The 9142-nt window shown below is 36.2% G+C and overlaps 1 pseudogene; it reads left to right on the top strand.

Moving 5' to 3' along the window:
* Positions 1–4295: 4295 nt before the first annotated feature.
* On the top strand, positions 4296–6694 carry LOC131493355 (T-complex protein 1 subunit zeta-like; annotated as a pseudogene).
* Positions 6695–9142: the final 2448 nt, after the last annotated feature.

Below are 9142 nucleotides of genomic sequence, written 5' to 3'. Positions count from 1 at the left end.
AGAGAGAAGAAAGGTAGCAATTATAAAAACAGTTATTAACCTTACAGCTGAGGGAACAAAGAGAAGGGGATGGAATTGCTCTTGGTAATTTATTATTATTTTTTTAATGTTTATTTATTTTTGAGAGAGAGAGAGAGAGAGAGAGAGAGAGAGAGAGAGAGAGAGAGAACATGAGCAGGGGAGGGGCAGAGAGAGAGGGAAATACAGAATCCGAAGCAGGCTCCAGGCTCTGAGCTGTCAGTGCAGAGCCTGACGCGGGGCTCGAACTCATGAGCTGTGAGATCATGACCTGAGTCGAAGTCGGATGCTTAACCACATGAGCCACTCAGGCACCCCTCTCTTGGTAATTTAAATCAATTTCCTCATCTCTAAAATGAGACTACTGGACTAAATTGTGTCTAATGTCCTATGGCTAATATTCGCCACAATCTGTGCCTTAAAATTCTGTGATTCTATAAATCATGCTCAATTAACCCTTAGGTTAATTGGCAAAATAGCTAGGATTCTGTTGATATTTCAGTTAAAAGAATAACACTGGCATATTAGGATAATGCTGTCTGATGTTTAAAATAAAGCCCAAATTATAATGGCCCAAATATCATTGAATCTTATTTCTTGTTCGCTTAAAAGCCATGAAAAGATGACCCTGATTATTGGGAGATTCTCCTCTATTCAGTGACTTAAGGACTCAAGGACCATTCCATGGATGGGTCCCCTATTCCACCAATCATTATGCTCATCTACATCAAAATGGAAGGAGAAAAAATGCATAGGGTTTACACATGGGAAATTTTTATGGTCATGCTTTGAAGTGGTGCCCATTCTCTATTCACATTCTATTGATGAGAACTCAGCCACTGTCAAGCCCAGCTGAAAGTACGATAGGAAATTTAAACTTGCTATGTCCCCAGTAGGAAAAGAAACATGTTTGTTAACCAGCTAGCAATCTCTGCTACAGCTAGCTTTATGAAAAAAATCCAAAGAAACAACATTTTGAAGTCTAAAATTTCCAAGTTAAGCTGTGTAATTAACCCACTTTTTTTCCCAAAACATATCCAAATTACTTTATTTTTAATAAATTATTATCCTTCTTAATAATTTTCCTTAGAAGTCAATATTTAAGGGGCGCCTGGATGGCTCAGTTGGTTAAGTGTCCAAGTTCAACTCAGGTCATAATCTCACAGTTGGTGAGTTGAGCCCTGCATTGGGCTCCATGCTAACAGCTCAGAGCCTGGATCCTGCTTCCAATTCTGTGTCTCCCTCTCTCGGCCTCTCCCCTGATCATACTCTCTCTCAAAAATAAATAAACATTAAAAAATTTTTTTAAAAAGTCAATATTTAAAAAAATAAAATACTACATAGTACTAATTAATTTTGTCTTTTATTCAAAAGCAAAATGACTTTTTTAGTACTGAGTTACCACAATATGCTGAAATATTCTATTTATATAATCATCTCTCCCACTGCAATTTAAACCATTCTGTGCAGGAACTATATCTTTTTCATCTTATGTATCCTTAGCATCAAAAGGGCACAATAAAACTGTTTAAACTGTTAAAATATAAATTATCTCAAATGAAAATGAAGTAAATGTTTTAAATCTTCTCGTGTATACATTTTATTGAATAGGTTTAAGATTGTTATAAGAGGTTTTTTTGTTGTCTTTTGTTTTTTTGTGTTTGTTTTTTGTTGTTTTTGGGAGCAGCATGGACTTAGTTTGTCTTAGAAGCTACCAGGGAAGAAAAACAGGACTCTGAATACACTTGTAGAAAATGTGTTCTTTCCCTAACCAAAGCCTGAGCCCAGTGCCAGAATTAATATAAAACACCTGCCCTCAGTCTCATACCCCAATGTAATGGTTAGCTTTATATGTCAGCTTGACTGAGCTAAAGGATACCAAGATAGCTACCCTCACAGATCTGTGAGAATCTGTGTGAGTTTTTCTGGAAGAGATTAGCATTTGAATTGGTGAACTAAGTAAAGTAGATGGCCCTCCCCAATATGGGTGTGTGTCACCCAACTCTCTGAGGGTCTGAATAGAATAAAAAGGTATGGAGAGGGCAAATTCTTTCTGTGTTTGAGCAGAGACATCCATACCCTCCTTCCCTGGGACTCTGGGCTCCATGTTCTCAGGTTCTGGGACACAGATTGGAATTTATGCCATAGGCTCTCCTGGTTCTCAGGCCTTCAGACAGACTCAGACTGAATTACAGCTCTTGGTTCTCAAGTTCATAGACTGCAGGCTATGGGACTTCTTGGTCTCCATGATTGCATAACCCAAGTCTCACAATAAGTTTATATATATACAGCTTATAAATTCTGTTTCTTTGGGGAGCCCTCACTAATATATCTATCCTTGGTATGAAGAAGTGTTAGCTCCCAAGAGTTACAAATGGCTTCACTAAAACTTACTTCATTAACAGAAATGAAGAATCATCATACTTAGTAGGTTTGTTGCTTCCCAAATAGGGCTCCAAAAGTAAACCCACTACCTGTTTCTAAGACCTCACCTTTACCCCCATTGTGTAGGGTCAAAAGAAGATCTGGAGTTATACTTTTTATGAAAGTGAATTAATGAGATGCTAGACATTATCAGCCAGCAGTCTCTGACCCTTGAAAAGAGGTGTAGACCATGGATTTCTCCTAAGGATGACAGTGAGGAGCAGCCGTGGCAGGCTGAGGTGGTGGAGGCACAGTGCAGAGGCTTGAAGGATGGTTTTAGTTGAAGAGCATTATGGACTTGAGCAAAAAACCATTTTCTGCCTCAATTTCTTCATCTGTAAAATGAGAAGTTTGGACTAAATGAATTCTAAGGTACTTTCAGTTCTAAACTCTCTAATAAGCATACTAGTTAAGAGCTTTTGCTCTGGAGAAAGTTCTGGAGCTGAATATGGACTCTGGCTCTGTAAGCATGGGTGAGTGATTTAATCGCTCTAAATCTTAATGTCCTCATTAACAAAATGGAGATACTAATAGCACTTTCCTGATAGGTTAGCATAGTGCCTCACCTATAAAAATAGCCAAACGAAAGGTAGTTATTAAAATTTCTATTCCTGGATATCAGGCTCTCCAAAAGGAATACTCTTTCAAATACCTCATTTGTGTAAAATCTGAAAATCAATATGATCGTTATGAGAGTTAAGAGATAATGCATATGAAATGATTTTGTATAAAATAAAGAATAGACACTGTTATTAATTGCAGTGTATTTATCCTCCAAGAAATTGACCTTACTTAGTAACTATGAATTTAATCATCACTTTCTTCTCACCCTGTATATATGTTATATGTGACAGGGAGGGTTTCATAAAGATCCAATCTAACAGTTTGATTCAAAACAGTTAAATAATTTTTTTTCTTTACTGGAATTAGAGGCAAGGACCAATTGGGGGATACAAATGATTTACAGTCTTTCATTCATATGGGTGAATGTTTACATGCTAAAATATATAGTTTTGAAATAATGAGAATCAGTGAAAAATGGGAAAAATTGAGTGGGCCTTTTAGGATAAGTAACACTTCCGTAATTCTAAATTTTAGCAATGCTATAATGGAATGGGGTGAGGAAAGGGAGCGGTGGTGGCATTTGGGTGTTGGAGGAACCCATGACCGCAAGAAAGAGAAGAAAAGTGCAAGATACATTGAAGGAAACTTCTAAAAGTAATTGTCAGGCTGGAAATTGAAGTATTAAATTAAATGAAATCAAGTTCCCAAACTCATGATTATGAAAAATAAGTGGAGTTTTAGGGAAAGGCTTTGTGGAAAAGGTAAAAATGAAACTGGTAGACCAGTGCTGCACAGATAAATGGGCAGGGGAAAATAAGTTTATGTCCATGTGACTTCCTAGAATTAAATATGTGCTTCAGCAAATCTTTATCTCTGAAATACTAAACTTACAACTTTTAGTTTTCCTATTGTCACATCGCAATAAATATTCACCAAACAGGAAATTAAAAAGAAATATTCTGTGTGAATTTAAATGTACTTTCAAATCTCTGTTTTTGATACCCAAATATACCTAATTTTGTTGAAGGTACCAGGTACTCTGAAGTTAGATTTCACAGGAAGTTGAGATTCTCCTTTCTTTCTTGAACTCAGTGAAATTCTTCAGCAGTGTAAATCCCTTTGAAGTCAGGTCGATATGCCAATGTTGAATCAAATTTTGTGAACTTCAAAGCTCACTCTGTTGTGGAGGATATCCTGGTGAGGCTAGATATTGCAAAAAGAAATGAGACTATGACTTGAACATTTTAACTAACTTGGTTTCTAAAGTACTATTTCAGGTTTCTTATTCTGTGAATATTCATATTTTTCATATACTTAAATATTTAATACTACAGTATTATTACCATATTCCAAAATTTTACTTTATGCTTATTTGATCCAGAGAAGTCTGATGAACTTACTTTAGATTGGAATTTTACTTTACTTTTATCTTACATGAAGGAGTTTGGGGAAGAACAAAGAATTTAGTAGTTTAGAAGCTTCATGAAGACTTCAGCTATGTGTCCTTAAGTAAAGTGCATTCAAAAATTAATTTTAAAAATCTACATCACAAAATTTTTATAAGAATATATAATAATGTGTGTATAAATGCTTACCATTCAATTATAGTAAATTTAAAGCATTTTAGTAAAGTTAGTTTCCTTTTTTTCCCCATGAAAGACTAAAAATTTTCAGGACCACAAATGTTCAGATTAAAGTGTTTAATTAATCACTCCAAGTGGTTAATATATGGTCAATATCTCCCATTGTTATAATGAGATACTGCTATATTAAAATACTATTATAGAGTCTTCTTCAAACAAGTCAAAAGCAATTTCAAAAAAATGACATTAAGCCTTCCAATACCACTTGAGAGCAAACACTTCCTACTTAATTAAATGACCAGATCCATTCTTTATCAAATATGTATTAAGAGTAAATTCTGTTTTAGGCACTATTTTCAAAAAAAAAAAAAAAAGAAAAAGAAAGAAACAGCTCTTCCTGTGCTGGTTAGCTATGGTGGATGTGAACATCCTGAATCCTGAGGCTGAGGTGGCCCAAGCTCAGGCAGTACTGACAGTCAACATCAGTGCGGTCTGAGGGTCAGGATTTGCTGAGGACCAACTTGGAGCCTAAGTGAGCGTGGAGGTGCTTATTTCTGGTACCAGAGACATTAAATTTACTAAATATGGTAATGTGATGCTTCATGAAATACAAATTCAACACCCAACAGCCGCCTTATAGCAACAGCCCAGGATGACATAACTGGTGATGACACCACTTCCAATGACCTAATCATTAACAAGTTGCTGAAACAGGCCCTCTGCATTTCTGAAGGTCTTTATCCCAGAATAACAGAAGGATTTGAAGCTGCAAAGGAAAGGCACTTCAGTTTTTAGAACAAGCCAAAGTAAACAAAGAAATGGACAGCGAAACATTTATAGATGTGGCTAGAACATCTCCTCGTACTAAAGTGCATGCTGACCTTGCTAATGTCTTAACAGAGGCTGTAGTGGACTGCATTTTCACCATTAAAAAACAAGATGAACCAATTGATCTCTCTGTTGTTGAGATCATGGAGATGAAACATTATTTTGAAACTGATACAAGCTTAATCAGAGGTCTTGTTTGAACCTTGGGGCATGGCATCCTGATGTGAAAAAAAAAAAAAAAAAGATGCATATGTCCTTACATGCAATGTGTCATTAGAATATGAAAAAATGGAGATAAATTCTGGCTTTATTTTACAAGAGTGCACAAGAGAGAAAGAAACTTGTAAATACTGAAAGAAAACTCATTGAAGATAGAGTTATAAAATAATAGAACTGAAAAAGAAAGTCTGCAGTGATTCAGATAAAAGATTTGTTGTTAACCAAAAGGGAATTGACCTCATTCCCTTAGATGCTCTAACAAAAGAAGGCATAGTATCTCTCTGTAGAGCTAAAAGAAGAAATATGGAAAGGCTGACCCTTGCTTGCAGTGGAATTCTTTTGATGACCTAAATACTGATTGTTTGGGACATGCAGGACTTGTCTATGAGTATGCATTGGGAGAAGAGAAATTCACCTTTATTGATCAATGTAACCATCCTCACTATGTCATTTTAGTGGTCAATGGACCAAATAAGCAAAATTCACTCAAATCAAAGATGCAATAAGAGATGGCTTGACAGCTGTTAAAAATGCTACTGATTACGGCTGTGTAGTTCCAGGTGCTGGTACAATGGACATGGCATTGGTAGAAGCCTTGATTAAATATAAGCCTAGTGTATAAGGCAGCACCCAACTTGGAGTTCAAGTATTTGCTGATTCATTGCTCATTTTTTCTGAGGTTCTTGCTCAGAATGCTGGTTGTGACCTTCAGGAAACACTAGGTAAAGTTCAAGCAGAACATTCAGAATCAGGTCAACTTGTGGGTGTGGACTTGAACACAGGTGAGCCAATGGTAGCGGCAGAAGTAGGAATATGGGATAACTATTGTGTAAAGAAACAGCTTCTTCACTCCAGCACTTTGATTGCCAGCAACATTCTCCTGGTTGATGAGATCATGCGAGGTGGAATGTCTTCTCTAAAAGATGAATTGAAGATTCCCTTGTGTCTTTTGAATCATGAAGACTCTACAGAGTGATCCTAAGAATAAAGCTATGCAATTTTTGTCCAAGCTTCATATGATTTTCAAGGGAATTTTCTTTTCTCATATGAAAAAAAGAGAGAACACTGACGCTCAAATTCTGAAGTTTTGAAAATACAATTACAGAATTTTTTAAAATTGCACTGCAGTGTCCACACATTAAGCAGTCCATTTTTACCCAATGAACAGGATAATTTGCTTTAGCTTCAGTGATATAAAAGTACCATATTAGATAAGTATATGTTATCTACCTTGTTATTAAATGTTCCTTGAAAAACATAAATAAATAGAGAGAGAGAGATAAATAATAAATAAGCAAGCAAACAAATACCTCTGTCCTTGTGGAGCTTATATTTTATAACATTTATGTGTGTAAATATATATCACATATATAAGTTATATATTTTTGATATGTAAAATTATGTATAAGGATAAATATAAAATCATTTTATTTATTATAATTTATTTTAAGTAAATTATATAACAGTAGGAATTCTTATAGAAGAAAAAAAAAAAAAACACAGAGCAGGATTAGGTGTTTCAGAACGGAAGGAGTCCCTTGAATGGAGGTTGAATTCTACACAAAGCTGAAAGAGCAAGCATTATGGATTACTGGGGAGAGTAAAGCAGAGGCAGTGACAGTGGGAAGGATCTAAGGCAGGAAGGGGTCATTTCAAGTGTTTGACCAGCATGGTTTTTTGGAAGCAAGGAGGAGACTAACAGGAAATGAGAAGGTGGGGATAATTATGTAGGGCCAATAAAGCTATTTCAGAATTTTCAATTACATCGTGAGTGAATTAGCAAGAGACAGGGGTAGGATTTGTGGGGAAGATGGAATTGTTTTGGTTCATAGTTTGAAAGGACTGCTCTGACTGCAATGTTGAGAATAAACATCAGAAGGACAGGGATGGAGCAGGGCAGCAGTCAGAGGCTTCTGCAGTCATCAGAGGGAAGGGTGAAAGGGGCTCCTCTGGGAGTGCCCTCAGTGTGGGAGGGGGAAAGTGGTCAGGTGCTGATCATACTCTTAAAGTGGAATCAACAGGGTTTACTGTGGGGTTATGCATGGCGCATAAGATGAAGTGAGGAGTCACAGATGACCTGTAAATTTTTCTTCCATGATGAAAAGGACTGAGTATATTTAAAAGACAGACATCTGGGGCGCATCTGGATAGCTCAGTCAGTTGAACGGATGACTTTTTTTTAATGTTTATTTATTTTAGGGGGAGGAGAGGCGACACAGAGAAAGGAGGACAGAAGATCAAAAGAGGGTTCTGAGCTCACAGCAGTGAGCCCCATGCAGGGCTTGAACTCAATAACTGTGAGATCATGACCTGAGCCAATATCTGGCACTTAACTGACTGAGCCACCCAGGTGCCCCTAGCAGCTGACTCCCCCAAGTGTCTGACTCTTGATATGGGCTCAAGTCTTGATATCTTGGTGGGATCAAGCCCCCACCCCCACACAGTACACTTGGGATTTTCTCTCTCCCTCTCTCTGCCCCTCACCTACTCCCACACACACTTTGTGTCTCTCAAAAACAAACAAAAACAAACAAACAAACAAAAAAGACAGACATATTGGTGGTAATTTAGGTAGGCAACCATCATGATTCTTATAATTTGGTCTGGCCCAGGTCACAGCGTTGCATTTCTGGGATCATAGAGTATGAGTTAACCTACAACAAGAAGCTTAGGGGGACCAATATTTTCATATATATCTTGGCACAAAGTATAATTTCTGATACCTCAAATTGAATGAAACCCTGCCAAGCAAATTCAAAGAAAATATTATCCCCCAAGTTTTTAGTCTTAATAGCTGGTTTTTAATAAAATGGATAGGTTTTAGAGAAATAATTAAATGTATTGGAAAAAATGAATTGCCAGAACCAGTGGAGTTTTAATTATTTAGATAATTAAAGTTGTCTTTTGAAAGGTATTGTATGGAATGAGTAAAATAAAATATCAAAAACAATTACTTTTAGAGGCAGTTAACACTAAAACCAGAATCTTACAAATTACCCAGAGCAATTTAGTTTATAGTGGGTGAAGGAGTGGTTAAAGTGTTTTTGCAACTAAATAGATTTTGGTTAAAACACAAATATCCAATATACTTAGCTATTTTTAGCTTCTTTCTCTTCTCAACAAATGAGATGATAATAATCACCTCATAGAATTGGTATATGATGATATATGCAAATACTTTCAATAAAACTGCCTGTTATTATGTGTAAAATATATACAAATTACTTAGCACAGTATTTAAATGTCTAGAATGTAGGCACCCACATAGCCAGCATTCTTTTTCCTTAAAAAATTAAATTCTCATTTTCTTTTGGAAGAGAACCTCCTTGCCATTGAATAGGATCTATTGAGACTATAGTCTGGAATGGTGTCAATTAGGGCCGCTAAACTGTTATAAAAAAAACAGAAACACAAAAATATGGATAGTTCCAATATAGTAGAATTGTATTTGTCATTTACATATGAGTTAAGGATAGGTGTTACAGGATGTGGGAAGCTCTCCTCTG

Source organism: Neofelis nebulosa, chromosome 2 (assembly GCF_028018385.1).
Source record: "Neofelis nebulosa isolate mNeoNeb1 chromosome 2, mNeoNeb1.pri, whole genome shotgun sequence".
Taxonomy (NCBI): domain Eukaryota; kingdom Metazoa; phylum Chordata; class Mammalia; order Carnivora; family Felidae; genus Neofelis; species Neofelis nebulosa.
The sequence above is the reverse complement of the archived record's forward strand: the minus strand, read 5'-3'. Positions and strand labels throughout refer to the sequence as shown.